This window comes from Sciurus vulgaris (assembly GCF_902686455.1).
Source record: "Sciurus vulgaris genome assembly, chromosome: 14".
In the NCBI taxonomy this organism is placed as follows: domain Eukaryota; kingdom Metazoa; phylum Chordata; class Mammalia; order Rodentia; family Sciuridae; genus Sciurus; species Sciurus vulgaris.
In genome coordinates this window covers 24,274,959-24,300,863 of record NC_136475.1, presented here as the reverse complement: position 1 = coordinate 24,300,863, position 25,905 = coordinate 24,274,959, and positions in this window count along the sequence as shown.

The following is a 25,905-nucleotide window of genomic DNA, read 5'->3' as shown; positions in this document are numbered from 1 at the left end:
GGAGGAAGGGTATGTAGTAGATGATGAATAAACATTATTGTCTTCTTTCTGTCTCTCCTCTGAACTCTGTACTATCTGGAGTGACTAGGACACAAGGCTTTCAATAGTTGAGGAGTCAGTAGGAGCTCCCTGGAGTGTGGGAATGGCCAGGAGGGGTATGGTACTCCATGTTGGGCTGTGACACTGACTGGCCAGTGTTGACCAAACATTTCTGGTTTGCTATCATTCCTTTACTCTTGTCCAAAAAGAGTTAAAAAACAAACAAACAAACAAAACAACAACAAAACAAAACAAAAAAAATGATGGGCTCCTGGCCTGGCCTTGCTCTGACATTTACTACTAATGTAACTTCAAGCAAGTCACGTTATGTTTCTGAGCTTTGGTTTCCTTGCCCACAAATTAGGAACAGCCATACTGCCTGGCTGTGCTACCTCCACAGGGCGGTGGTGAGGAGCAAGTGAGAGGGAGATGTGAGAGGTCCTCACCTACTTGCTGGTGAGACCTCTATGCATGTGAATCAGGGTGATCTTTCGAGAACACTCATGGGATCTTTTCACTTCCTTGTTTTAAACCATCAAATTGTTCCTTCATTTTGAGACTAAAGCCCGGACTTGAACACACAACTTATAAAGCTCCGTAGGATCTGCCTCCAACATACCTTTTCAGCCCTAGAGCTCACCACAAGCTCTCCCAAGTACCCTTTGCTAACTCTTCTAGACCATTTTCTGGATCACTGAATTTAGCACTTGATTTTATTTTTTTCTCAAATTATTCTTTAATTGCTTCTTGTTCATAGGTCTAATTGAGTGAAATTTGTAGAAGAAAAAAAAAAAAAAGAAGCAGAGAACTCAGGTCTGGATGAGGTAGGAATGTTTCACATGCTCATCAGTCTTATTTTACTTTCTCCTCTTTCCTCCACCTTTGTGTGATTTTTATGGAACACTGCTTGAAAACTATTGTAGGGATTTCAGGTTCAAGGTGACAGAAGTGGTCTCTCTCTCTCTCTCTCTGACAATTTTAAAATTATAACCATGAATAAAAGAATCTTATAAGAATTTTAAGTGTATGATCTGGGTAGTGCTCCAAGGTTGATATCTTTCAAAACTCTCTGGAAGGCAGAAAATTTATGGAGAAATAATTAGCTAATAAAGGGAATGAGAAAAGCTTCAGGGTAGGAATGGCACTTGAACTCTAGCAAAAGGAGAATACCCATTGCCCCATTGCCCAACAAAAGGATAAGGAGGCTCTGCCTTGGAGACAGCAGGTGTGTCAGAGGGTGGGAGTGTGAAGTGGGGCTGAAAACAGAACTAACTAAAGGTCCATGGAGCTATTGAATTCTTCCATATTTCCTGTGCATCCAAGAACAACCCATGTTCTTAAGCTGATTCTTCTCTAAAGAATTTTGAAATACTTCTTTTGGGAGAACTAGTGTGAGGGTTTCTGCCCAGGGTAAATTTCTCCTTATTTTGGAATCGAGGGGTCCAACTGTCTGATTTCCCACCTGTTCATTTGAAGCAAAATCTGCCAGTTGATAAGGCAAACCTTCATTCAGAGCGTCTGGCCAGTTGTTCTTTTGCTTCCTTCTTTACTGTAACAGGACATTTGGGGATTATTAGAATCTTTGAGAAAAACCTGTAACATAAAAGTTAATGGCCAAGATAATCAACTAAAAATAAACCCTGTGAAAATGAAAGTAATTAAAGTGTTGGAGAAACATTAAAAAATTCTAGTTTTCTCAGCGGGATTGAGAAAATATTGTATCCACGATACAAGAGAGAATGTTGTAAAAAGGGATAAAATGAGAGCAATTTGGGGGAAATGTAAAAGATGACTGCTAACAAAATAAATTGTTATTAGGATTGGGAGACAAAGTGAAGAAATCTTTGAGAACTTTGAATAAAATAAAGAAAAAAATACTGAGAGAAAGAAGAGATAAGAGAATTCAGGAACTGTTTGTGGAATGATAGGGTGGCTTTAATAGGAATTCTGAATTGATCGAGGATACTATAGGATAGGACATTATTAGACATATGAGTAAAAAATTTTTTTTCTTCAAAATTAGAGGAAGATATAAGTTTCAGATTGAAAGGGCTTACTGAATATTGGATAGGATAAGTGAACAAAGATCCTCCCCCAAACAGTCATAAAATTTTGATTCATTGGAGATAAGGAGATCTTAAAATTTTTATGAGAGGAAAAGCAGGCAATTTACAAAGGAATAAGAATCAGTCTGACATTAGACTCCCTAACAGCAACACCGGATGCAAGAAGAAAAGGAATATTGCTTACAAAGTTCTGACCGAATCAGATATTTGTCTAAAAATTATATACCCAGCCAAGCTACCAATCAAGTTGGAGGTCAGACTATTTTTTTTTTCTTTTTAAGGACTCACAAAGGTTATGATCATGCACCCTGTTTTAGAAGCTATTAGAAAATGTGTTTGAGGAAGAAAAATATTAAGGGAGTGAAATCATAGGAGACAAAACTTCCAATTGAGAAGAGCAACTGAGAGAGTTCCAGAATGACCACTTAATCTCTGGTGTAGGAAAAACCTGAGCCCCTATTGGTGGAGGAAAGATAGGGGGGTGCTATGAAAGAGATCTTGGCAGTGTGGGGACAGGCAGTTTTTTTTTTTTGTTTTTGTTTTTTTTTTTTTTTTTTTGCGGTGCTGGGGATTGAACCTAGGGCCTTGTGCTTGCGAGGCGAGCACTCTTCCAACTGAGCTATCTCCCCAGCCCAGACAGGCAGTTTTATAGATTAAATTTATGGACTTTGAAAATATGAGGCTATTTTAATGCTATGAACAATAAGAAAAAGGAAAAATGAATCAGAAACTTCAGGAAAACAACAACAAAACTCTTCAAGAAAGGCATGGTCCAAATGCAGAGCAAAATTGCTTGCAGCATGATTTTGATCAATTTACGATAAAGATGAAGCAGGAGAATCTATTTGATCCCAATGTTCAAGGAATGATCTGGTTTTCAGCTTTTAGACCCATAGTTACAAACAGAATATAATTATACTTATCTTAATAATGTAAACATTACAGGTTTGGCTGACAGAGATTGGGGAGTGGGAGTGAGGAAAAAGGAAGTAAATATGAACAGCTGATAGGATTAGAAATGAGTCTTTAATATGCTACTTGAAGTTGTGGGTATTGAATTAAGACAGAGGAAGAACTGAAAGTGGGCATGTAGCTAAATTTTGATGAGCAGGGGATTGGAAAGGAGGGTAGATGTGGTGTTGGTGACTTGCATTTGTATTCATCATAGAGTAAGTCAGTGGATAATAATAAAAGATAATAAATCAGGGAATAGAGCTATATACCTATTAGATAGAGATTGAAACTAACTATCAGGAGAAATAAGAATAGCCATAATTAAAAGTGCTTGCTTCTAGGAGTGGTGGGTCAGGGGGTTCTACCTTTCATTGTAAGTCTTTTATAGCACTTGATTTCTCACCTATATATATGTATTTCTTACATAATATTAAAAAAAACCCAGAAAACTATTGGATGACCTTTGAAACTTGCTTTTAGCCCTCAATTTCAATTATAATTAGCTGAAATTTTAGCTCAGCTGAATAGAACTGTAATTAAAAATCTCAACTGCCTAATGGCAGACAATTAGTTGGAACTGTCAGGAGCCAAAAAGAATGATAGGCATTTTGAAGACTTTGCTATAAGGGTTGGCAGCAAACTGGCAAAGATTCCCGCTCCCTGGCTCCTCCTTCATGTCTTCTAATCCAAAGGAGGCAGCAGGATTTATAGCAGGATCCTTGGCTTTGGACTGTACCACAGACATCTATTCAAGTACTGGCGCCACCACTTATTGCCTATGAGACCTTGGACAAGTTATTTAACCTTCCTGAACCTATATTTTGTCAGCTGCAAAGTGGGGACAATACCTACTCAGCAGTGTTGCTACAAAGACTGAAGGAAACAATGTAAGTACTGATCACAGTCTAGTGCCTGGCTCACTGCAGTCTCACTAAACGGTAACTAATGGAGAGAAACACAGCATTGTAAGTGGTGGAAACACTTGTCCTAAAGACATGCAGGGCTTTTCTACTTGACAGAATTGGAAAAGCTGATGTTAAGTCTCTGTCCTCGTTCTTGCAATTGCCTTGCTAAAATAACTAATAGGCAGCATCTATGTAACCACTGTCACTGACGGCAGATATGACTAATTGATCTCAGCATTTTTTTTTTTCCTGCTGGGTTTGAATATGGCTTCAGAATTGTTTTTAGTACAGCTTTTGAGATAGTCAATCAGAATGAGTACTTAAGGCAAAATCTATTTTTTTTTTTTTTTATCTTTAACTGGACAGATAAGAACATCATTATCATGACCAGTTGTCTTAGTGACTGGGTGACTATAGTCACATATGGGGAACAGTGTGCATCAACTTTTTACATGGGCATACAGTAACACCTCCATGGCTAGGAAGGTCAATTCTTGGAGCTTCATGGACTGGATTGGTATAGGAGAACTTGCACTGATTCTGTGCGAGATAATTTATCTCCCTAGGAGCTTACCATTATTAGTAGGTTAGGAACATTTGGGGAATGAGGATAAAGACTTAAGAACTTTGGGAACATTGATAAGTTATTTGTGTGATGGCAAAACTAGACGGTTGTGAAATGAAATTGCAAAAAGTTATGGTAAGAGACCAATGCCTGGGGAAGGGGTCAGTTCCCCTCCCCTCTCTCTGTCTTTCTCCAAGAAGCCTAATTAACCATGGGTCCCTACCTTTTGAGTTGTAAATAACTTCCCTAAGAGTCTGACTACTCCCTCTTGAAATGTAACAGATGCCTGTGGAGAAAGCCATTTCTTCTTATCTGTTTCTGTGAGCCTGTTTTAGGTTAGAGACTCTGCACAAGGCCTCCAGCTGCCTAGATTAGGAATTTTTTAAAAAAGAGGAAAAGCCCCCAATGATAGGATGGATCTAAGGTGACATCAAAGAACCTATAACTATTGTGAGAAACTGTGGATCAGGGCTCAGAATTTGGAGTTTTTGTTTTCCTCTGGGTCTGACAAATAAAGTTTTGAGTTCTCCTCTCTGAGTGCTGCTTGCTTCATCTTGACCAGTTTGTTTCCTGAAATATTTGGGCAACATGGAGATAAATGGCAGGTGAGGCCTCCAATAAACTGATTTCAAGGACTGCAATTTCCAGACACCAACCTCACCCTTAGTTCTGTTACCTATTTTAATACTAGTTTGTCAGTGGTTTTGGGTTTGTTTGCTGGGCTGCTTGTCTCCAGGGCACTGTTCAGAATACTTCCTATTGAAAGGGTGGGTCAACCCCAGAAATGTGCATCAAATCTACAGAACACTTCTCTGCTCACCCACTAATAATCACTTCTAAGTCTCTAAATCTTCAAGCTGATTCCAGCAGGCTAGGATTTTATAAGAACCCATGGAACGGACATGGGGCGGGGGGGTCCCTGGATTGTGGATAGGGGACTAAGACAAGGTGCTATGCTTGCCTTTAGAAGTCCTGGATTTATTCTCCACCAGGAGACTTCAAGCTGGGAGCTTGGGGTGGTTGACCTTCACTGGTATTTGGTTTAAATAGTATTATTTAGGTGTTGTTTCCTTTATGCTCTATCTGAAAGAGAAAAAGAAAAAAAAAAAAATCCATACAAGTCCCTTGAGCTGGTGACATTAGAACCAAAGCAATTTTTTTTAGAGAAACAAATTTTAAGCTGCAGTTCTGGATAGACCCAAAGGCTTTCCATACAAGGATGCCCCTTCCTGTCCCCCTCATCCCTGCCCCCAGTCACAGCTGGTGGATAAGATGCTGTACCTTGGCTTTGTTTTCTCTTTGACACATCTACTTACTCCAGGTTCTCAAAAGGAATGTCCTCCAAAAAGGAAATAATGTGTGAGAATAAACACACACACACACACACACACACACACACACACACACTTCTGTAGGGGCGGAGGGATAAGGGTGGGTGGGGAGAACGAGAGAGTGAAATCAAAAGGATGATTAAGAGAATTTGACAAAGAAAACGACTTCTTCCACCCATTTAACACCCACATTAATCCACTCGGATGATCAAATGCAAAAGACAAAGAGAATTACAACCTTTTCCAGGCCAAGAAATAGTAATTATTCAGAGGAAAATCTTGGCAAAACGAGGAATAAACGGAGCAAAGAGAGCGAGAGGAAGGAGGGAAAAGCACCAGGCGAGGCCGTGGTGGTGGGGCGGTCTTGGTACACTATGCCTCTCTCAATTAAAAAAAAAAAAAAAAAAAAAAAAAGACAGAAAAATGCTGAAGTTTGTATGTGAACGAGTGCTGAGAAGTGGCGGTGGTGAGGTCCCTGGTGCCCCTCGGCGGTGCTTCTGCGTCGTCTTCCCGGCAGAAGTAGCGGAGGTCAGCAGGGGAGCGTGGATCCTGCTGCACGTGGGAGCTGGGTCCTTCTGTACAATCCGGTCCTATTTCAGTGCTGGGTTTTGTTTTTAAAAGCTCTGCTGTCCCCTGATAGAAGGAGGGAGTGGAAGTGGGAAGAGGTAACGTGTGAACAAGGTTAGAACAGAAAGAAAAAGGAAGGAGGAGAAAAGAAGGGTAAGTCCAATTTTCTTTGGAAGCATATTGTATTGTTGGGCTCACCTGGCTCTGTTCCAAGAGCTCAATTGAAAGTGAATTTCTCTTATTGAATTCCACCCAGAGATATCATAACCTCAAAAGGCTACTATTACCCAGAGGGCTTCCAATGGAACCGTTTGCGCGTGACTCCCGAAATGCAAGGAGTCACAATTGTCATTTGACAAGAGGACCCGTCTGGCCAGCTTCTTTCAGGGCAAGGGAATTGTTGACATAATCTGGCTTGTGGTCCCCTTGAAGGGACCAGTCTCTTTGCTTCTTGGCTTTTTTTGCTCAGCAGGTTCAGTAGTAAAAAATAATGCAAGGGAGTTTCACCAAACCTGACAAGGACAGTGACAACGAAAAGGCTGAGGCTGACGTAAACATAAGATGATGACCCTGTGCAGGAAAATAAGGGGCAGACGTCACTGCACAGGTCTTCAGAGTCCTTAGAATTATCTTTGTAATTTTTAGGCAAAAGTATCAGTGAAAATATTACAGTTCCTTACAAAACCTAGCAGAAATCCAAACTCAGACTAACTGAAGACACTGAAAGAAGGGCAAAGGCTTTGTGACGTCAGCTGGTAGAGCGCTTGCCTTGCAAGCGCAAGGCCCTGAGATCGATCCCCAGTACGGCAAAAAAAAAAAAAAAAAAAAAAAAACAACAACAACAAAAAGAAAAAAACGAAAAACTGACTCTGATTTGTATGGATGATTTTTTTTTCCCTTCTTTTGAACAGGGCAAGCAAGGAGAGTTGCAGATGTGAACAGTAACAGCTTTTCAGATGACTCCCACTCTGTCTCCTTCTCCTTCTTTTAATCCATTCCCTCCTTCCTCTTTTACCTCCTCCTTCCATTTATCACAGCCTGTATCCCTTCTTCTTTTTCTCGCTGCTTTTCAGCATCAAGTAGCGGGAGTTGCTTCCCAAAGCTTAGCTCTGATAATAAACCTCTTGTGTGGTGACTCCATTTATTCTTAGATACACACAACCTGTTTTGAATGGGGCTATGGAGAGAAACTCAAATAGAATTAACCACTCTTTTCAGAAGTTGTTGAATACCAGCCTTCCTTCTCAAAATCAAGTTTCAATGACTGGTTTCTTTTGAACAAAGTGCAAAGGAATTCAGAATAATAAGTGTAACAAGATGGAGAAAATTTTATTCACCAGTATTCTTCTTGAGGAAAGCACTGTATGCGTTTCAGAGAATTACTTTGATAAACCACTTTGGCTGGTGATTAAGCCCCCGAAGTATGCTCAAGGAACAAAAGATGGTCGCTAAAGTGCCTTTGAAGGAGAGTGGGTCCTGCTACTGGGGCAGTCCTTTGTTTTGCTGGATTCAGTGATTGGATAAGCTAGTCTGCAGGAGAGGGGGTGATGGAGGAGGAGGAGGGAAGAAATGAATGCTTCAGGGAATAAGAAGTTTAAGTTCTTTGGGGGACACTGAGGGAAGAGAGTCCAACAAAGGAGAAAGGAGAGGTCAAAGAGAAATCCCCACACCTTCACAGCAAAGGTGTGTTTCAGGAGCTATGTTTAACTTTTTATCATGAAAATTCAAAATAGAATGTCATAATGACCACCCCCCCTTGTCTCCATCCCACTCCTGGTCAATTTCTCATCGAATTTATACCTTCAATGGACTTTTCCTCCCTCTTTTTTACTTTTATTTATTTTTAAAATTTATTTCCCTCTTTTTTATTTTGAAGCAAATGCCGAGGGAACGCGGGAGGAAGCAATCTTACCTGGGACTTTTCGCTTGCTGAGGTCTGTTCTGAATCTTGTACAGTCTTTCCATGAAGTGTGCACTGGCCTCTAGCTTCATCTTTGAGGCCATCAAGAACATGCCTCAGTCACAGCACACCTGGATCCAGGACCCTGGTGATGAGGGGTCAGCAGACAGATCAAAGTTACATAAATATTTCAGATTTCATTGAAGAAGGAAAATGTAACTTAAAGTTGCCAGTGCCTTTGGAATTTTTCTGCTATCCATAATTTTGTGCATACTTTCAATTTACTACATGCAGTGACTTAATGAGGAGGAAAGAACAGTTGTCTGGGAGTCCAAGTCTTTCTCATTTCAGTCATGAGCTAGTGGGAAAATCCCGCATCTTTCTGGGTTGATTGTTTGATTTGTACCTCATGTCTAATTCCCAGTGTTGGGATAATCAAATTTGCGAAATGCACATAAAAATGTTTTCAAAAAATGTTGCTTTGTAAATGTGGGTTATTGTGTCAATGCTATTGAAAAAGGACAATATAGATTCCTCCCATCTATACTCTGGGCCTAACGGACTTCATTTTTTAGTGCGGAAAGCAGGCTGTACCTGCTCTGAGTTATTCCATGATGAATAGAACAGAAGGTCACAGGCTGTGCCTAGCTCCTAGTTACTCCATTTGGTAAAGCAGTAGTTTGCTATAAGTTCCTCCATTTTGAGTACAGTGCCAAGGTAGAATGACTCTAGACCTTATTTCTACAAGTAAATAACTACCATCTGCATAGATGTAAGGCACAAAGTGATATATAAATTAATTGTGTTAATAAAAATGACCACCTGTGAACCATCAGAATAAATCAGAAGCACACGGATGCATGGGTATAGTAAACCTATATCAGAAAAACCAGGTCCATGAGCTTATCAGTCTTACCAAATGTAACTCCCTCACTTAAAACCCATAAAAGGTGAAGCTTTCCAAGACTGGTTGGGAGGGCACACTACCCATCATCAGACCATCTGGCGAACACGTCATGAGGTCCATTGGAGAGGAACATCCGACTCTTTCCCTGGGCAATCAAGAACATGCTTAGCTCAATCTCCCAGCCTGACATAGCCTACTTCAAAACTCCCTGCTGTTAGAACCCTGACCTAGAATAAGTTCTATGCTCTGACAGCTCTGCCACCTGAACAAGTTCTTTGTTGGTTCATCATCTTGTCTGACTCTTTTGCATTGGGAGGTGCTCTGTGCCTCTGCTCTTAATGCAGCTTCCTAGAACCCTGTGGCTGCCTTAACTTTTTCTTGCCTTTCTGTAAACAATACGTATCCCTGTGTAAAGTCTGATAAGCCATTTGAGTATTATAGATGTTAGTAATTAAGATGGGAATAAGAGAACTTGTGATTACCTTGGCTACCTGGTGACCCAGGAGTCCTTGATGACTTGCAACCCATGAAATTGATGTAGCTTGTGAACTTATTATTATCAAATAAATTCTGACATTGTAGAAAGAAACCAATGCTTTCATTCTGTGATAGTGCCATAGCTCACTCATGACAATGAGGTCATTTCCTAACAGAGGATTCACTTTTCAGGATCTGAGGTCTTAATGAAAGAATTAATACCAACATCCTTGGCTTCATCTTTAGACCATGCTTTCTGGTTGCACGGAGTTAATCTTCTCTCAGAAGTTATTTCTTAAATTTAGAATTGTTTGCCATCTGGAGAGGCTGGGAATTTTCAACGCCAATAGATCTAGCTACTTTCTTAATTGTTCTTTTTAAGAGATTATTCTCTCTTTACTGTAAGCAGTGAGAAGAAACCACTCAGCACCTCCAGTATTTGGGCTGAAATCTTCTTAGCTGGATCACTTACTTCAACAGTTGCATGTTCCACTTTCCACATCACTGCAGGTGACAGTGTTGCTAAATAATAAGGATTCACTTTCTTCCACTTCTCAAAAAGAGTTCCTTCACTTTCTTCCAAAGTAACATCCTCAAAGTTCAAAATTCTTCAGACCATTCAAGGAACTTTAAGCTTTGTTCATTTCACATTTCCAGCTGCACAGCTTCTACCCACCACCTGATTCCAAAGCTGCTCCCTCATTGTAGATTCTTACTGAAGCTGACTCTCACTTCCAGACACTAAAATATGCATTCGTTATTATTGGGTACAAAAGTCCAATCTTAGCAACTAAAAGCAACACACATTTATTCTCTCACAGTTCCAGGGATCAGGAATCCAGGAGCAGTTTAACTGGATGGTCTGGCTCAGGGTATCTCATGAGGATGCAGTCAAGGGGTCAATAGAGTTACAGTCCCCTGAGGCTTGACTGGAGCTGAAGGACAGTCTTACAAGATCATGGATCTTTTGGTTGGAAGCTTCAGTTCCTCACTCTGTGGGTCTTTCTGCTGGGCTGCTCATGACATGGCATTGACTTTCCTCAGAGCAAGTGACCTGAGAACACTTGACCTAGTTTCATTAAAGTCACAAAGACTAGTCCCCACTTCATCTGAGAGATCATACAAAGGCTTGAAAACCAGGAGGCCACCATCTTCAGGGGCCACTGTGGAGGCTGGCCATCTACTGCATCTACTGCATACAGGCACTGGGTTCTTGTAGGGGTACCACAACAAATGAAGTGTAATCCCTGTCTTCAAGGAGCAATTAAGGAAGTCCAGATTATGGGGATATAAGACGTAGACTAGAGGTATCATACATACCCTGATGAAGTTATAGCACAAGGGCTATGTAGGTGCTGTGGTGGTTGGACATAACTTAGACCAGAACAACGATTCTTACATGTGGAATGTGAAGTCTTGAGCTTGCCAGGTAGATACATAAGTGAAATTCATTCCAGGAAGAAACACTTCCTTCTGAGGAAATTCTGATCACTTGGTATGGCTAGAGAGAGACTGGGCATGTAGCAAGAGTGTGGGACATGGAGATAGGAGATGTAGGAAGAGGCTGGGTTATGAAGTAGCTTGTCTGCCAAGTTCAGATGCTGAAACTTACCCTGAAGGATATTGATGGGGAGCAGGGAGGGTGGAGTATTTTGAACATTTGTCCAGGGCTTCCCATTGTGTCAAGTAGTCCTGAAAGTTTACTATTTGGTCTGGAAGATAAGACATGTGCACAATTAAACTGCATTTCATGGTGATTTCTGATAGGTATCCAGTGAAAAGTATAGACTAGAAGAAGTATAGAGGAAGTCAACTTCTGTGGGTGTGGTCAGTGAGGTTCCATGGAGGAGGGAGAATGTGACTCTTTGTTAGATAGAGATGGGGAGAGATGAGGTGAGGAGAGTCATTCTATGAGGAAGCAGGAGAGAAAGAGGGATGATAGGACAAAATCCAGAGTGGGTTAAAAAAGGGTTTGTGTGGGAGAATGACACTAGAGGGAAAGCAAACTCAGAGTATAAGAGATCCTAAATACCAGGCCAGGGAGTTTGAACCAAGTTCAGGAGCAATAGGGAGCTGTTAATGGCATTTGAGCTGGGTGTATGAGTGTAGATTAAAGTGGGACAATTCTCTCTCTCTCTCTCTCTCTCTCTCTCTCTCTCTCTCTCTCTCTCTCTCTCTCACCCCTTCTCCCTCTCTCTTACTTTTTTACATAGATGTTGAAACAGGTAAACAGCCTTTTCTTGCAACTCTCAGGGGACCCAGGAAGAGAAGGATCTAGAATGCTGGACACAATCTGGTGGTCTTCCTGCACCCAGCTGTTTCCTCTTCCATGAAGATCTGCTCTGAGCCCAGTAACAGCTTGGGGTCCTGTCTAACAGGCAGAAAATCCCACAAGGGAAAAATTATCTCAGGCATGGTGTTTTCAGGACTTATCTGATCACTGCTTAGCATTTAGTCTAATTAATGGAGTCCACAGATGTTTGGCAGGAGAAGTTAATCAGCTATTAATCACCAAAGAGTGTCTCTACAGCTTTTCTGGAGTTGAGAAAATGTCTCTGCTATAATTGAAATCATAGTTGTTTACTGAACTTGGGTGGAGGGAAAGGCCAGGGGCAGTCAGTGGGTCTCCCAGTCTCCCAGTGGGAAAGTTTGGCAGAGGTGCCTTGGGATTTGTTTGGCCACTGTTAAGAAAAGTGCAGCTCTTATTTTTCTGAGTTTGTCAGTGTTGGAAGAAAGCTGGCTTCAGTAAGGAGAGGAGCAAAATGTTGGCACATGGTGTGCTGTGGTGAACCAGAGACTGGACATGCCAAGGAATCAGGGTTTGAGGTCCAGTTCTGCCTATCTGCAGAATTGACTAAATCTGTTAACTTCTTGGGACTCAGTGCTCTTATCTTGAAAAGCAGATATTTTGCTAGGTTTGAAATTCTCAAAAGTTGTTCCTTAGTCCACAGGGTCCAATGGGTACTTTAATGAACAAAGGATTCCAGGTCTAATAAATTTGGAAATACCATTTACTACCCATGCCTCTTGGAGATCATGATGGACATCAGTGGATGAAAAGAGTGAAAAATGTTGTGGTTAAGCAACAAGACATAAAATCTATTTCACATAACACTTAACCATCATGGCACCCTTTGTTCATTAAAATTCTGGGAAAACTAGAAGAATGTGGTCTCGACTCTGACATCAGTCTACTCTTCGTTTCTGATTCAGCTTCATTACTGATCTTAGGTTTTCTCCTCAGAAGTGTTCTTGTGGGCTCTTGGTAAACTTCACAGCCAACCCTCTTGCCTCTTGTCTGCAATGTAGTCTTCTGGATTATAAACCAAGGCTCATGCCTGGTTGTGCAAGTCTCTTCCTGGCCTGACTACCGACACTGTGCAGAAGGTTCTGGGCTGCATCTCTCAAGTATGTTCAATTCTTACCCTGTAGTCCACATCTTTGTATGGAATACCAATGTTGGCCAGTGTGACCTTTCACTATATAAAAAGTGAGCATTTTCAATTTGCTGATATCGGATATGAAGATCATTTGAAAAGTAAATTACAAGACTTCTGAAAATCTGATCCTAATTTTTAATGTTAGCATTTATTTATTTATTTATCTCTCTATTTGCTTACTCATTTTAGTGGTACCAGGGATTGAACCGAGGGGCACTCTACCACCTAGCCACATCCTCAGCCCTTTATATTTTTTACTTTGAGACAGAGTCTTGCTATGTTTTTTGAGGCTGGCCTTCAACTTGCCATCCTTTTGCCTTAGGCCGCAGAGTCACTGGAATGACAGGTGTGTGCCAACATCCAGGGCTTAATCCTGATCTTTATTTATTTACTTTTTTCAAGGAAGCCTTGATATGTATTTTGTTTTAAAAGAGAAGCTTCTCTGTTTATAAATAATCACAAATCTAATCAATAATTCTGATCTTTAAATGACTATGTTATCTTAGAAATTCATTGTTTAATTCTAGATACCTCTAGCACTCTTAATTCCTTGATTCCATTGAGAGAATTCATGCATTTGGGGAAGTTAGAATAATCATATTAGACTGTAGAGTACCTTATTCTTTTATTTTCTCTGCTCCTTATCCTCTTGGAATTTATAGTTCCAATCCAAAGTTATACTGTTTTGCAGTTGGAATGTTCCATTTTGAAGAATGAATGTAAATTACTAGAATGAGACAGCCTCTGTGTATAACAGGTTCTCTTATTTATGTTAAAGATGGTTGCTCTCATGAGCAATTAGCTAAAGCTATGGAGACCCATTGTCATCTAGGTTTGCAGAACTATCGAGTGGCTCATCATCTTTGCCACCTATCATGATGAATTTTAGGACCAGAATTCCCAAGGAGGAGAAAAAGAATAAAAAAATCATCCAAACCAACTGTAGCATCCAATTATTAATTTTGTTTCAAGACAATTCTGAGTCAAATCAGTTTAATTGCTGATAAAATATGATGGAGCTGTATGTTTCATTTCTTTTTGACAAAAAGTATTTGATTATAGTCATAAAGTTCACCTAAGCATATACTATCATGAGTTCAGTTTGTGAAGTTTACTATTGATTTAGTTATCTATCTATCTATCTATCTATCTATCTATGTATCTATATACATATATTGTGAAAAAAATGGGTTGGCTGTACTGTAATGAGATCATCTATTAATCACGAAGTGCCCCATACCTTGATATTCATATCTCTTACATTGATTAGAGATATTTTTGATTTTTCCTTCCTGTGTCAACAGAATTCTTTTATTTATTTATTTATTTTTTGCAGTGCTGGGGATTGAACCCAGGGACTTGTGCTTGCAAGGCAAGCGCTCTACCAACTGAGCTATATCCCCAGCCCCAACAGAATTCTTTGAGTTCATTGCCTCGGCATACACTTCTGAACCCAATTTTAATTTAGATATTGAAATGATGCAGTGATAATACTTTTTAGTACTGTTGGAACCCTGTTAGATGCCAAATAATACATTAGCTTACTTCTCCTAAACTGTCAACTTGAACTCTGTAGAATGGATTCTTGTGGAGTCATTTCATCTTCATGAGACTTTGTACATGGTGTCAAATAAAGGAGTTAGACCAGATGTTTCTGAGGTTCCTTGCAGGTCTAACTTTCTGTGACTCAGAAAAGGAAATACAAGAAATTAATTTCATCTCCCAGAGCAGATAGAAAATTGAATTTACTATGGCAAAATAAATGATTAAGATGGTCCTTGAAAACAGCTATTTCAAGGCATTCTGGTCTGATTTTTCCATCTGAAGCATCAATTGGAAATGGTCTTGCCTTCGTATTTCTTATAGCAAAGATTTTTTAATCAAGGATCTGAGTATCCTGCTGCACTGGAGTTCATATTCCAACTTACTGGCTTCATGACTTAGGCAGGTTGCATAGTTTATCCACGCCTCAGTTTCCTCATTTGTAGAGAGTGCATAGTGCTCGCACTTCCCCGACAGGCTTGCTGTGAAGGTTCAATGAATCAATCTATGAGAAGAGCTCAGCAGAGTGCTTGGTGCAGAGTGAGCTTTCAGTACAATTAAGCTATAATTCCTTGGTTTGGGTCTGGCTTAGGGAATTGGTCTGGATTTGCTCCTGCCTGGGAGCCTTTATCTCCCATTCTGGTAATCGTTCAGCATCCTCTTGGACTTAGCTACTTTGCTACAGCTTCCTGAATATGTCTGTAAACACACTCACACACACACTCACACGCACACACACTCACATCTTTCCTTGCTACACTTCCTGAACATGTCTGTACACACACTCACACGCACACACACTCACACCTTTCCTTGCTACAGCTTCCTGAACATGTCTGTACACACACACACACACACACACACTCACACCTTTCCTTGCTACAGCTTCCTGAACATGTCTGTACACACACACACACACACATACACACTCATACCTTTCCTTGCTACAGCTTCCTGAACATGTCTGTACACACACACACACACACACACACACACTCACACCTTTCCTTGCTACAGCTTCCTGAACATGTCTGTACACACACACACACACACACACACACACACACACACACCTTTCCTTGCTATACACCAACCCTCCTACTGTGTTGAAGGTATAAAAATCACCCTGATGGCATTGTCCTTGCAAGTGCTGACCACCAGTCCCTCTCCCAGGTGACACTCTGGTCCTTCCAATGCTTCAAGTTTGCAAAACTGGGATTTGCCTCATTCCTTTTAGAAAGCAGGGCCACTCTCACTGGAGGACACTTATCCAGAGGGGACAATCATCTGTGTCAAGAATGAATTGAAAGTTTATGACAGGTGCTATAAGGTGTACCTTCCCCTCCCTCCCTTCTCCTTTTTTTCTCCTTTATTCTGCCTTCCTTCCTCTCTCCCCGCTCTTTCTTTCCTTGGTGTTTTGCCAAGAGATTGGTAATTCTTTCTTTCTACCCCAAACTGCTCATGCCAAGTAGAGTTCTTTGGTGTGGTGATGCTGGAAATCAGAAATTTTCTTTCTTCCATACCTGGGCTTATGAACCCGTTGAACCATTTATTCTGCCAAAGGAACAATTCAGGTGAGTTTCTAAGGACCTCCATGTTTCTTCCTATTAGGTTGATCATATCCTCCCTAAAAGTTTTCTTATGAGCTCTCCACCAAGGTGAGAGCTGGAGTATCTCTGCTAAAATCTAAGCCAGGGGATCCCAGACATTGGGATTTTATTTCTAAGCTAAATAGGTAAAACACTATAGGGGAAAAATAATAATTCCAAATATTTCTCAGTTAGAATGAACCCTTATTACAAAAAGAGATTAACAAAAGAAAAAGAAACAGGAGTTTTTAGTATGTATATTAAATATATGCGTGGGAAACACCCAGAGAATGAATAGTTCTCAGTGAAGTAGCTTCGAATTCCAGCTTACATAGTATCTTTGACACATTAGCAAATTTTTCGGGAAGTAACAAGACAAAGCAAAAGGACTTGAGTTTACTGTGGATGACAAGTTGGAAAAAGGCAAGTAAATGGCAGTTAGAGGATAATTAGCAAAGCTAATTAATGACGATTCCTCTGGTACCATCTCTAGGCCCATGAGGGTATGACGCTTTCTTCAGTGGATGATTTTTGTTCTCCCTGCTAGGGAGGTGGTCAGCATACTCTTGTCTTTGTAAATGCACGTCCTGCTTTGAGGCAAATGGAGGAGATAAGAGAGCTCTCCTGCGTATGCTTTTTAATTGCCTTCAGTTCAATAATCCATGTTTTGGAGAGGCATATTCTGGTATCCCACAACATATAGATGGAAGTTGTTTTTTGTCAGTAAGGATATTTAAAAAAAGCAAAAACAAATTCCCATTTAGGATCACAATTATTTCATAAAAGAGAGAACTCTTTTAACACACACACACATACACACACACACACACAGACAAATATAGTAGCAATTTTCTTTAATGTGAATTAGCAGCCTTATGAAGAATTGATTTTTAAGAATATACCCAGAACTGGTAAAAATATTAGTATAAGTTAGCACCTGTCCATAGGTCTGGTGCTTGAGAATCACGACTTTGAGTCTGAAAAGGTGTAAAAAGAAAATATAAGTGAGATGAAATGAATAAATAAAAAAAAGTGTGGGGGATCCACTGTCTTTTGGACCAAATGATAGTCTCTCCTTCATCTTGATTGTTACATTTTGAGTCTCTAGTTCTAACACTTGATTAAAGCATTTCAGAATAACATACTTGAAATAGTGGAGGAGATGTGTTTTTCCATTGATGAAAAGGCTAATGACTTTTCTTCTGTTTATAGCCAAGTGATTTGCTCCTAGCCGGGCTGGCCTCTGCAGTTCTTACCCAGAGAGCTCTTGCCCGCAGCCTGCTAGTGCCATTTGCATGCTAATCATTTCTGTAATTGATCTTCCCAGGTCTCTTCAAACCTTGTAGGAGGCAGTGGCCTGCTGCTCTAAAATTAACTAAGAATTGCAGAGTGGGGCCTTGCTGGTGGGGAGCTGGGTCACATGGGCATGTGGCACCATCAGTTCCTCCACCCCCCTCTGCCCTGTGACCCCACATTGGACAATTCTGGATAATTCTGGTCAGCGTATAGGCAAAACAGTCTTTTTTTTTTTTTTTTTTTTTTGTAACACAGAGCTCGTGGTTCAGGTCAGCAAGAGTTTATTATTGCCAAAATGGAATAAGAGAAGTTTAACTATTTTCCCCTTGTGTAAGTAGCAAAGTAGTAGTGGTGCTAGTGGCCAAGGCAGCTGGTGCTAGGTTATGTACCTCGATTATATGCCAGAGGAGTTTTCCTTCCATACTGAGGTCACCAATATATGATGTGAAAGAAAGACTGGAGGAAGAAACAGGGAAACTTTCTAAGTTTGGTCAAAGATCTGGATACAACCTGACTGGAGGGGCAATTGCTGTATTTATTTTTGGATTATAGAGTGAATCAACTTAAAGAGAATGTAGGCATTTCTTATTCTCACTGTCTTGGTCTGTTTTCTGTTGCTATAACAAAATACTGGAGGCTGATAACTCCTACAGGAAAGATTGCTTGTTAGTTCCCAGTTCTGGAGTGGGGAGGTCATGATGCCACTGTCTGCTCAGCTCTGGTGTGGGCCTCATGGCAGATGGCATCACAGTGGTGGCAGCCTGTACGAGTGTTGAGCAGCCGGTGTGGAAGAGGGATTCTGGGGAGGTTCCTGGCTCCTTTATAAGAAGCTGTTCTCATGGGAACTAGTCCACTCTGCGAACACCCCCCTCCACAAGACCTAATTATCTTCCCCTAGGTCCCACCTCATAACGTTCCAGCATTTCTTATCATCACCACACTGGGAACCAAGGTTTCAGCACAGAAATCCTGGGGGGTCACACTCAAACCCATATCCACTCACAACCAAATTCTCTAGAGTGGAAATACAAATTCAGAGTGGTTTAAAATTGTCCAGGGCCACATCCTTGCAACAGGGTTCAGAGCTACTCTGCTCAATATAGTAGTCGGAAGCTACATGTGCTCATTTAAATTAAAATTAATGAAAATTAACACTTCCGTTCCTCAGTCTCACTGGCCACAATTTAAGTGCTCAAGGTCCCATGTAGCCACAGTGGTTTCCAAACTGGACAGCACAGATATAGAACATTTTTATTGACAAAGTAAGTCCTATCTGACAGCTCTCCTCTAGAGACTCATGATCCAGCCTTTTTTCATTACTGTAAGGATTCCCTCCCTCCCACATGCACATTCTATACCTGTAATTGTCATATATGGTAGAAAAGGCACATTTTGACATTAATTTAGAAAAGAAACTCAAGTTCTATTTCATGCCATCCAGGAGGCACTTGAGTGGGCTTCCTAGCCTCTCTGGTGCTGTCCTCAACTGTGAGCATTTCTGCCTTCATGTGGAATTACTGGAGCATGGTTTAGCAGTATGGTTGCTTTGACTTCAGGGTGCAACTTTTTCTCTACAGTTAATATTGATCTAACAGTGAATTCTTTACAAAACCCATACAGCTCCTTGAGGAAAAATTGGCCAAGGTGGTATGGTGTCACAGATGTCTCAGGGCTTTAAATTAACACTGTAAATCTTAGGATTATGGGGGAAGAGCTAGCGACTTTATTGAATGCCTCCCATCTGGCTATGTTTCTGGAAGTTGCCTGACTGGCATGAAGAGTGGCAGATACAAGATCAGAGATTCAGGTATCAGAAAGTATTTAATAAAGAGTCAGTTTGGTATCTACGCCCAGGGATCCCATTTTAAATTGATTTTTCTTATTGAGATCAACAACAGGATATTCTGCTTCTAGCAGAAATGGGACAGGACTGGTTTAATGAGTGGAGTTCAGGTCAGCCTGGCCAAAGATGGGATGAGGTCGGCTGTGGTGGGCATCATAGGTTGAAGGAGTTCTGAAGTCGGGGGTGCAATAGATTCACAGCAGAATGTGGCCAAGTGAATGGAACTGTGTTCTGTCCTGTGGCAGTTGGGTGTTGCTATGGCTTGCTGGGTGTGGGCAGCTCCCAGTCTTTGGGTGTTTGCTGACAGCAGTAGGAGAAATTACTCTTTTGCAAGTAACTGGGATGATAGAAACCAGGTTCTACCAAATTGCCTTTATCTTTGTCTGTCATTCTTTAGAGAATGACCTCTCAGGATATTTGATGGTATATTTTTTCCCTTAGAGGAGATGATATTGAGATCTTTGCAACTCAAACTGTGTTCCATGGACCCATCGGCATGTGCGTCATGGGGGGACTTGGTGGTGAAGGGTCCACAACTCAAGCATAAAGATGATTTTAAAGGGAAAACACTGGGCACGGTGGCCCACACCTGTAATCCTGGCAGCTTGGGAGGCTGAGGCAGGAGGATTGCAAGTTCAAAGCCAGTCTCAGCAATTTAGTGAGGCAGTAAGCAATTAAATGAGATCCTGACTCAAAATAAAAAATAAAAGTAAAAAAATAAAAGCATTTGGCTCAGTGGTTCAGTGCCCCCAGGTTCTATCCCTGGTACTCCCCACTCAAAAGAAAAGAAAAGAAAACATTTGAGATCTTTCTGGAACTTCCCTATCTAACTAGAGCAGAACTTCCCAAAATACAGCTGATTTTTACTCCTCTCCAAAAGAATTAGAAAGGGACAGATCAACCATTTCAATTGCGCACACACACACACACACACACACACACATACACACACACACACATGCACACACACGTGCACACACACACACAGACCCAATAAAACATTCTGTATTTTCCTATTGATGCCCTGACCACCCTCCTTTTTTCCTGTTTTGTTGGTATATAAACTTTTACCTTTGTGTAGTCAGTAACTCCTAAGCAAGTGTGGATCACCTGTCTTTTCTCCTGTTAATCTACTTTCATCATTCCACCCTAAGTGGATAGAAGGACAAGTGGATAGAGGACAAGTTTGTCCTTCCAACAGTAGAAACTTGGAATCTTAAACTCCAGCTCTTGGCTATATGGTTAAGAACCAGCACTTGAGGAACATCCTCTGGTGAATTGCATATAAATTATGGTTTGAGAAGTGAACTTTCTTTGTAAGGGACCAGTGTGTAAAATTTTAGGCTTTGTGGCCCATGTACTCTCTGTGGCAATATCTCAACTGTTCTATTGTGGCATGAGAGCAGTCACATATGAATGAGCGTGGCTGCTTTTCAATGATATTTGCATTTGACAAACTTTTCAAATTTTATAACTGTTTGTTTTTAACCATTTAAAAAATGTTAACCAGTTAAAAATATTTTTTTCAATCATTAAATATTTTCCCCCTACCGTCCTTAACTTGCAGGCTAGATTTGGTTTAGGCACTGCAGCTTACTGATTCCTGGTCTAGACCACTAGCTCCTAACATTTTTCACTTTATGGAACACATGGAAGATGATATTGGTTCAGTTCACTGGAGCAGAAGACCAAGCTTCTTGTGGTTGGAGTTGATGGGTTGTAAGCAGGTGGGAGCCTGTGGTTGTGCTGAGAACTGAGAAGAACTGGCACACTTGTAACCCTTTTAAAGTCCTTTTAAGACTGGGGAGGCTCTGAGCCACACCAACTCTCTCCATGTTACAGATGAGGAAACTGAGAATGTTCACCATCTATCCTGGGGTGTGTTGTAATGCCAGTCCTTTGAAGAACTTTCATACACGTTTTCTGTATGGTTACCTGAGGAGTCATTTGCTAAGGAATAACTAGCAGAGCTTGAAGATAAGTTGATTACAGTTCTAGGGCCTTTTCCTCTAAATAAAATCAGAAATCATGTATAAATAAATAAGTGGGTGACTCAGCTGGAATTTGTACTCTTGAGGAGAGAAGCTGCTTCTTGGCAGAAAGAGCTATTCTGAGCAGGGAGGCTCCGTGTGTGATAGACATCAGGGATTTTTCTCAGTACTTCAGGATTGTTCTCTCCAGACTCACAGATGGTGCCTCTCCAGACCAGAGGTTAGGCAAAGTCACGTCACTTACCTTGGCCAGTGGAAGTGACACTTCAAAGTATTTAAGATGTCCTGTAATTCTTAAAGCTTTTTCCATCTTTGCTTATCATGATACATGTTCTGAGATGGGGTGATATGTGTTCTGAGAAGCTAAAAGAGAGATATGGGACAGAAAATCCAATGGTCTAGTGATAGTCTTCCAAGTCCTTCAATGAATCCTAAGCTCCTAGGGATCATATCTAGGTAACTTTAAGTTCTTCTGAATTGGATTGTTTCAGGTGGTATTGGATTCCCCTCAAATTCATATGTTAAGTCTTGATCCATAGTACCTCTGAATCTGACCTTATTTGAAATTGGGTCCCAATACAATATGACTGGTGTCCTTCTGAAAAGGGGGAATTTAGAAATGGACACACAGGGAGAATGACATATGAAGATGAAGGCAGAGGTTGGGGTAATGTTTCTGCAAATCAAGGAATGCCAAAAACTGCCAGCAAACCACCAGAAGGTAGGGAGAAGGCCCGCAGCAGATTCTTCCTCCCAGTTCCTGGAAAAAATCAGCCTTGCCAATGCCTTGATCTCTGGCTTGTAGCCTCTGGAACTGTTAAGACCATAAATTTCTGTTGATGAAGCAACTCAATTTGTGATGCTTTGTTATGGCAGTCCAAGCAAACAAACAGGGATGATTTTAAAAAAGTTTTTAAAAAATTGTTATTTTTCTTTTTAACAGCTTTATTGTGATGTGCACATACTATACAACTCATCCACTTTAGACATACAACTCAGTGGTCTCTAGTACATTCACAGCACTGTGCAATTAGCACTGGAGTCACTTTTAGAACATAATGTCCCCCAAAGAAGCCCATATTCATTATCAGTACCTCTCCATAATCCCCCACCTCATCCCTGAGCAACTGTGAATCTACTTTCTCTCCCTTTAGATTAGCTTATTCTGGACATTTCACAGAAATCTGATAAATTCAGTACACGGTCTTTTGTGACTTCTTGTTTTGCTGAGCTTCTTGTTGTCAAGGTCCATCCAGGTTGTAGCCTGTAGCAATACTTCACTCTTTTTTTTTTTTTTTGTGGTGCTGGGGACTGAAACCAGGGCCTTGTACGTGCAAGGCAAGCACTCTACCCACTGAGCTGTATCTCCAGCCCAACTTCACTTCTTTTTATAGCTGAGTAATATACCATTGTGGGGCTATGCCACATTTTGTCTGTGTTTCATCGGTTCATGGGTATTTGGGCCCGTTCTCCTTTTGGACTATTATGAATAAAACTCCTATGGACATTTGTGTACAAGTTTTCCTTTGTATATGTGTTTTCATTTCTCATGGCAAATGAACCTAAGAGTGGAATTCCTGGGTCACATGGTAACTTCATTTTTAATATTTTAAGGAAATATTTCCCCAAGTGGTTATATCATTTTAGATTCTCATCAACAGTGCACGAGGGCTCTAATTTATCCACCTCCTCACCATCACTTGCTGTTCTCTGTCTTTTTTATTATAGCCACCCTAGCGCACGTGAAATGATTGTTCATTGTGGCTTTGATTTGCGTTTCTTTAAAGGCTAATGATGTTAGACATCATTTCATCATTTCATGTACTTATTGCCCATTTATGTCTTTTCTGTGAAGAACCGTCCGCTCAAATCCTTTGCCCATTTTCAATTAGGTTACTTAGTTGTCTTTTCATTATAGAATTGTGTGAGTGGACTTTATAGGTCAGAATTCATTTCAGCGAGGACTAGATTTCATTGTTTTGGACCAGCAAGGTGTGAATTTCTAGGACTGGTTATATTTTCCGGATATTTAGTGTCTTCCTTGAAATAAGTATTTGAGCATAGGATTAAGGGTAGAGAATTTTGAACTGAGGAGGAAGAAAATGAAAGCATTTGGAAGCCAATGTAGTAAACCAAAATGTGCCACCCCAAAATATGTATGCCTGTATTTAAGCCTGCGCTCAAAGACACCTGTTTGAAATGGACCATTTTTCCCTGGGTGTCTCTTCTATGATTGCAATAGCATGTTATTAAACTTGTTTGTTTTTCCCTTGTGAGTCTTTCTTTTGTTACGGGAGTCAGTCCCTGTTTATGTAGGGTAGAGAAAATGTTAGGTTTAGCTCCCTGTGCTTAGTCTCTGGGCGAGAATTTTGTCATGACTAAAGTTTTGGGGCCTTCCCTTTTTGTGCAACCTTACCCGGGGGCATCTTTCCATATTCCCGCCATTAGCCAAAGGGGAAGGATGTCTTTTCTTCAGCCTTCTCCTCTCCTGCCCTTAAACCAGTTCACTGTGTGATTTGTTCCTTGTTGCCTTGAATTGCCCAACTCTGGACACAGGGTTGAAGGTAAGTTGAATAAGTTGTTCACCTCCCACTGAAGGATTCTGCCTTTGTTACCTGGACCAAAGCAATGAGCCTCTCCTCCCAGACTATGCAAATCCACAGCAGATAAATGTGAGCTATCAGGAGCCAATTTGCTGGGAATCTTCCCCTTAGTAATTGGCTTCATATTTCAGCTCTTAGAAAAAGTCGACTCTCATTACCACCTTTGCCTTCTCCCCTCAAGGCCAACAGAGAGAAAGAGGTAGGGCCCCTTGGAGACCAGGAAGGGGAGAGAATGAAACTGCAGATGAATCATGATTTTTTTCTCCTTATTGGCTTTACTTCCAGGTGCCCCTGCTCAGTCATGCTTCCTCAGAAAAGCACCTCATCAGCCGGCCGGGGCCTCCTTGCCAATGGTGATTGTGTCCTTCCCACCCCAGGCTCACTTTACCAAGATAGGAAGTGACAGGCAGGGAGACCTCCTGCTCTCGGGTTGTTGGGAGGGGAACACAAAGCTTTATATCACACGCTGCCACCAGGCCGGCTCTTTGGGGCTGCATTAGGCAGTCAAGCATTTTGCTGTCTGCTGAATGTCATCTCATTTAACATTTTGTTAAACAACTTCTAAAGGTCTTAACAATATGACAGATGGGCCATTGACGGGGTTCTTAGTAGCTAAGTACCAGTTTGGCTGGGCTGGATTGTGTTTATTGTTCATTAAGTGTTATTTAAAGAACTCAGTCCTTATGCCTCCACCCCCCTGCCCACCCCTCAATGCACACTTTCTGTGGGACCCCAGGGTGTCACGTTAGAAGCCTGTTTCTATAGAAAAGCACAGCAGAAAGGAAAGGGTGAAGAAAGGCTCGGAAAGGAGAAGCAATGAGAAGACAAGGGGAAAAAACTAGAGGGAGGCAGATAAAAAGAGTGTGTGTGTGCACGTGCACGTGTGTGTGAGAGAATGTGCACGTGTGTGCACGTGCGTTTGTGTGTGTGAGCACGTGTGCATGTGTGTGTATGCGCAGGGTAAGTGGCACCTGGAGGGGGTTTATAGCTTAAAGGCAAGCACAATGGTCAAATGAGACAGAGCAGAGTGGATTACTGGAGATGGCAGGTCCTATCCATCTGAGCCTCGGCTCCAGAGACGATCACTTTCCACCTGGCTCTGTGCAGAGGTAGGCTGCTGATTGCAGCTGCCCCTGGGCTCTCCCATATGCACCTGTGTCTTGCATTACCAGTTAACTCTGATTGGAAGGCAAGGACTCTTTTCCCTTGTTCTCTCCTCGCAAAGCAGTTAACAACGTCCAACCTAGAATAAGCGCTAAGTAACTGCTTTTTGTTGATCATGAAATTTGTCAGGGCTTCACAATCAGGTGTCTGAACATCAGCTTCTACACCAATAGGACAAGGCCACTAGGGCAAGTGGTAGGTGGTTGCCTGGAACCAAGGTTGTTAAAAATAACTTTTTCCTAGCCAGAGCTGGGATTCCAAAGTCTTCCAGTGATTCGGGAATAAAAGCTTCACACAGTTTGGATATTGTCAGGAGCAAAACTACTACCAAAGACAAAGAAAATGGCACAGAAGTATCGGTTGTTATCACAACAAGGCAAACGGTGGTAGAACAATGTTTTTTTCTTAGTCGAGAATGCCACTCTAGAATGTCAAGTGCAGAGAAGGACTCAGCCAATATCGGGGCAGCTTGAAACTTCAGGAATCCACCAGGTTCAATGGCTTCATGTAGCCAGATGAAGAAAGTTCAGGAAGTTACTCAAGGTCATGCAGTCGGTCAGCTGGAAACCAGAACCTGGCAGTCTGCCTCAGTGCAGAGTGCTTACATAGTTTCCGACAGACCCTTTGGTTGTAGTGACAGAAACCTAATAGATGGAACAAAAACCCAAACACACAAGGATGAATAAGCTCACGTGATTGGGAACCTCGAGGGCGCACTGACTTCTG